The sequence below is a fragment of the Telmatherina bonti genome, assembly GCF_933228915.1.
Source record: "Telmatherina bonti genome assembly, chromosome: 18".
Lineage (NCBI taxonomy): Eukaryota > Metazoa > Chordata > Actinopteri > Atheriniformes > Telmatherinidae > Telmatherina > Telmatherina bonti.
In genome coordinates, this window is record NC_136616.1 from 12714864 (window position 1) to 12720863 (window position 6000).

Sequence of the window (6000 nt, forward strand, 5' to 3'; positions counted from 1 at the left end):
GAGGAGGGTCTTGGTGCTCGGGGAGCGCTGCTGGTGCGCTGGGGTGCGGCCTGGCTGCCGCGGTCTGGGGATCCCGGCCCTCCGTCGGTGTGGGCTGGGCCCTCTGCCTGCGGGGGTGGGGGGTTGCTTCTGGGCTCTTGGGGCCGTGGGGCCCGCGCTCTGTCTGCCCTGGGGGACCAGTGCCCGGCGGGGCCGGTCCTCGCTGGTCCGGGCCTGCTAGGGCCTGTTCCCCCTAACTGTGGGGGACTCTGGCTGGGACCCCCCTCTGCCGCCTCCTGGGTCGGTGCATGGCTGGCTCCGGGGTGGGGCGGTTGGGGTCTGCGCCTGGGGGTGGCTGCCGATGGCCCGGGTCTCGGGGGTACTCCTGGCGTGCCTCTTGCCTTTGTGTGGGAGGGGTCACACTGGCATGATCACCTTTTCCGGAACACGTTCCACTCTGCATGTTCTGCATGTGACACAGTCACCGAGTCGTCACGCAGTTTTATTCACTAACAGCAGCTAGTTTTCTCATTTCTGTTTGTTTCTCATTTATATTTAACTTTTTAGATTCATAGTTTAGTTACTATGATCTAAAGTTGGCTTGTATGTGTATGTATATGTGTTAATACTGGCGAGTGCGTATATGTTTGTACGTATGTATGTGTGTGTGTGTGCATAGAGGTGTGTGTGTGTATATGTGTATATGTATGTATGTATATATATATATATATATATATATATATATATATATATATATATATATGTATATATATATATATATATACATATATGTGTATATGTATGTATGTATGTATATATACATGTATATATATATGTGTGTATATGTATGTGTATGTGTATGTATATGTATGTATGTGTGTGTATATGTATGTGTGTGTATGTATCTGTGTATATGTATACATCTGTAGGTTGTTTTTTTCTTTTTGTTTTTGGGTTATTTTTTAGGGGTTTTTTTTCTCTCCCTGTCCTCCCTTTATCTCTTTCACTTTTCTTATGAGGTGTTTTTTCTCCTTTCTCTTTCTGTCTTTCGTCTGTCCTCTCTGGTCCAGCAGTACAAACTCTACAATTAAAGAAAGAGAAAAAAAAAAAAAAAAGATCTGGAGGGGGAATTAAAATCTTAAGAAGGAAAACAATAAAGTACTTCAAGTGAATTTTAAATAAAAAAGAGACATTTGCCACTTTGTGATATGAAAGCCAAAAAACTGTTCACTTGGAGGCACAGAGCCGCTGATTTCCTTCGACGACTGAGAGGTCATTCGCCTGCTGTCCTAGCAGGAGCTGATTCTGTCTACCTTTGATTATTATTTTTGTGTGTTTTTGGTTTTATTTTAAACACAAAATCCATATTTAAAATAGTTGAATAGAAACTGATTAAAGTTCAAAATGAGGTCAGAGTTAAGTTCACGAAGAAAATCATATTTTCCAAGCTGAAAACTAAACATTTGCGTAAATAATTTGGAACAAATCAGTATTTTATACAAATGGCTACAAGGTTTACCATTAAAAACAATGGCTGACCCAGTTTACTGACTGGTTCTGCATGTAACATTTGGTTTATCTGATTAGCTGAAGCAAGGCCATGTGCACACGGAGACAAGTTCAGCAAAGTATTTCATCATTTGAAAGCTTGGAAGCAGTGGCTGACCAAAGAAGAATGAGCAGAAAGTTTCTACAACGCGTTCAGCCTTTATTTGTGATAAAACATAAAAACAACAAAACAAACAATAATCCACCAGGGAGCATAAGACAAGGATCCCACAGATATCAGGGAGGAATCATATAATTTTGACAATCTGATCAAACGCATCTACCTGCAATTAGAAAATGTGTTTAACGAAACGTGTGTCTACATTTTCCAGTCACTAACAGATTTTATTTGCAGGACATATGTTTGTCGTAACATCATTTCTGTTTTTGTTTTTGTCTTTTTACAGTATGAAGTACGACAATCTGTGTGCCAGACAGATTTGCTCTGTCAAGGGAGACATGTCATGTATAAGGCTGCCCTTGATATTCTGAATATTTTTATTATTATTTTTATTGAAGTCATCATCAGACTTGAAATGGCAGCGCTGGACCTGACAAGGGAAAAGAAGAAGAGAAAAGAAAATGAGAGGAAAGAAAAAGAAAGATGAGAAAAGAGCATGTATTAGCTGCTGAAAACACAATATTTGCAAAAACAATAAAAACCTCTACAGTGTTACAGTACAACAAGATATATAAAGTGGAGTAATAATGATATGCACAAAAAAAGTACACGCACACACAATCGTTACTGGACATACCTGCAGAGAGACTTAACAGATAAACATCTGCAACATTTAGTAGGAAGTAGGAAAGATGAACGCTTTAGTGGTCATGTAATTTCTGTTATTTTACAAACATCTAGTCTTTGTATGACATGATTTTTACCCATCTTGCGGTAATAATCCTGCATGTTGTTTATTATGCAGGACTTCCTGCTGCTGAACATCAACACGTTTTTGTTTGGTTTTCTGCTCACATTGTGACTCTATTCTTAATGGGAGGCATTAAAAAGGTGGGAAGGATGCAGTTTTTTGCCGTAGTTGTAAAAAAATGGGTTTTCATGCATGTTTTGGGCAGAAATTTAGATATCTCATAATCATAATCAAATTTTAAGTGCAGGCTTATTAATCACTGCATCAACTGGATTCTTTGGGTTTTCAGTGATTCTGTGGTAGATGTGCTGGTTTGCATGAGATCATTGTCCTGACCTAATTCTGGACAAGCTTTATGTGTTGTACAATTCAAATCATCCATCCATCCCTTTTCTTTACCACTTGATCTAATTAAGGGTTGCAGGTAAGTTGGAGTCCATCCCAGTGTGGTGTGATGCAAGGGAAGAGTCCCGAAATATCCTGCCGACAACGCCAGAATGTGGCGTGATGCAAGGGAAGGGTCCCGAAATGTGTTGCTGACAACGCCACCCAGGGGGGATGCTTCCCCTGGGAAACTGCTAACCAGAACACACTGGTTAGGCACGCAAATTTGTCACCACTCGGCAGAGACCGTTCAAGTTACAAAACAAAGTTTATTGGAACAAATTACAAAATAATCCAAATCTTATTTAGATTCGCCAGACTGCCAGCTGAAATGGAGGAGACAAAAAAAATGGGCCATTGCAGCATTTAAACAAAGAGGAGAAAACTTACAAACCAAAACCCAAGTGAACAATCGTGAAGAAACCAAAACCCACCACCAGGGAAGGGAATGCTGCCTCCGGCCCACAGCTCCTGCACACAGGATAAAAAGTTAATACAATACTAATTAAAACAAAACAAAAACCCAAATACAATAAACAAAATACACAAAAGAAAATCTAATGAGTTAAAAAAAAGACAATTATAAGGTGGGCCCAAAAAATAGGGCCAACCGCATCCAGTCAGAAGCCCCTCGCAGCACTCAAAGACAATGTAGGACGAGCCAGGACATTAAGCCAGAGCCCGGAAGGCAGCCAAACCAGTACATTAGGTGGAGCCAAAACAGCAGGGCCGGGATCACTTGAAATCCAAGAGGGTTTGCATGTACCCAGCCCAGCACTGCCACAGCATCAGCGCAGCGCAGCGGGGACAAAGGGAGCACAGATCTGCAGCGTCAAATGCGAACAATCTTGTGGTGCGCCAGTCCTGCCCCACATGAGCAACCAGCTCAACTTTTTGTTGGAGACAGACCACGCCACCGTCAACCCACTGCAGCCAGACAAAGCCAGAGGAGGAGATGACAACATGAGTTCCACCTGCGCTTAAATACCTGCACTGTACTGCCAATCTGCCAACATGTGACACTCCGGCAGCACAGCGCCATGTAGTGGCCTGGGGGAGAAGGACCTCCGGCCACATCAGCAATCACTGGGCAAGAGGAAAGGTATACCCTGGACAGGTTGCCAGTCTATCGCAGGACCAATTCAATTCAGTCCAGTTTAATTCACAACAAAGTCATTTCAGTGCACTTTACAGACAGAACCAGTTCAGGCCAGTTTATTGTTATCCAATCAAAACAAATCTGCATTTGTCCGATTTGTAATAACTGTTGTCATAGTCAGTTATTATAATTGTGCAGCTAAGGAAACCTGTGGGTTGCATCGCATCTTAACTTCTAATGAATCCTGCATCCTGGTATGTCTGGGTCAGTGGGTATGGTGAGTGTGGCGTAGGATACTAGGTGTTGCTCATCTGACAGTGTATTCACAACATTTCAAGACTGGGAAAGATTGGATGATTCTTTTCACAAAGAATCTAACATCTGCAATGCTCAGTGCGATTATGAAAACACAGTTGTGTAGATAGCTGCACATCAAAGCCTCAAACAATTTAAGCCAGACCATGCTGACCTTTGAATTATTTCAACACACTCATAAATATTAAGTTGTCCTAAAGTGCAGATGTTAAGTTAAAAACACTGCGGGAACAGCAGCTGACACAGAAGAGAGTAAAAGTACATTTACTTTAAGGAACACAGGATCATGCTATGGAAAATTACTCTGCTACTTCCAGGAAGGTTGCTTGTCAGTGAAAAGGTCTTACACTATGAGACTGACAGGAATCCCGTGCTTCACAAACTCAGAACATCTGCCTGGTGATTTATCACCTCGCGTGACACATCAACTAATCCTGACAGGCTGTGGGGGCTTCGGGGAAAAGAAACAGGTCAAAATGGGAGAAAATTTCTTCATGCTGCCTCTTTGGCAGCAGCACTATGCTAATTCAGGACAGATGCAAAGTGTTTCTCTGGTGCAAATGGTTTAAAAATTTAGCAGTAACATTATCAATGGTGCTTTTTCAAATGTTCTATATTTCATGCATGGCAGTCTAAAGCCTTGGTCCAAGTTGAGTTTTACATAAATCTCTGACCATTTGTCTGCCCATGCTGTGGTATTTTAACTTTAAACTTTGGCCAAATGCCCTTGAGCAAATGGATTGAAAGAGGGTTTCAGACATAATCTCATCTGACTGGTTTTAAACCCATGAGTGGACTGTGCAGGCTGAAGTTCACAGAAATGGGTTACCTAGAAAGTCTGTTAAAATGTGGAATGGCCTTGAGTCTAATTTTGATAGATGCTGTCAGTTCAGTTGCTGCAGCAGCAGCACCTATATCTTATCTTTCTTGTAAAAAATAAATAAATATTCAGAAATTCAGCTGAAAAACCCCTAACAGACCTACAGACAAGAGTCAAAACGATCACAGTATGGTGAAGCAAACAAATTCTAACAGAAGGCTAAGCTACGTTAACAGTCAGTTAGCATAGCTTACTGTTAATTTACGCAGTTAGATTAATAATTAACTAATGGAGAGCTAAAGCTATCAGCTAACTGATGCACAGTCAAACTAACATCTAAATGATAGAAAATTAAGCTAACATTCATCTGACAGTTAAGCTAAGAGCGACTTAAGAAGAGTGATGCTAACTGCTAACTGACGCACAGTAAAACTGACAGCTAAATGATAGAAAAGTAAGCTAACATTTGACTGACAGCTAAGCTAACTGCAACTTAAGAAGAGTAATGCTAACAGCTAACTAAAGCACAGTCAAACTAACAGCTAAATGATAGAGAAGGAAGCTAACATTTGACTGATAGCTAAGCTAACAGCGACTTAAGAAGAGTTATGTTAACAGCTAACTGACACACAGTAAAACTAACAGCTAATTGATAGAGAAGGAAGCTTACATTTGACTGACAGCTAAGCTAAAAGCTATCTTAAGAAGAATTACGCTAACAGCAGGGAAATGATGCCAGAATTTTACTTGCTTTTAAATACCCTGGGTATTTTGTGTTTCTTTGAATTAGTATTTGTACATGTGATAATTTAAACAAGCGCTTGGGTAATTGTGTCACAGAAGAGGTGAAGCTACAACCCAGCGAGTAGAGTATATGTGGGTTCTAAATCAGGCTTGATAGTAAAATGTGAAACATCACAAAATCATTCGTAACCTTTTGTTTATATAATGATGAACATCTCGTCTCAAATATGATCAGCGAA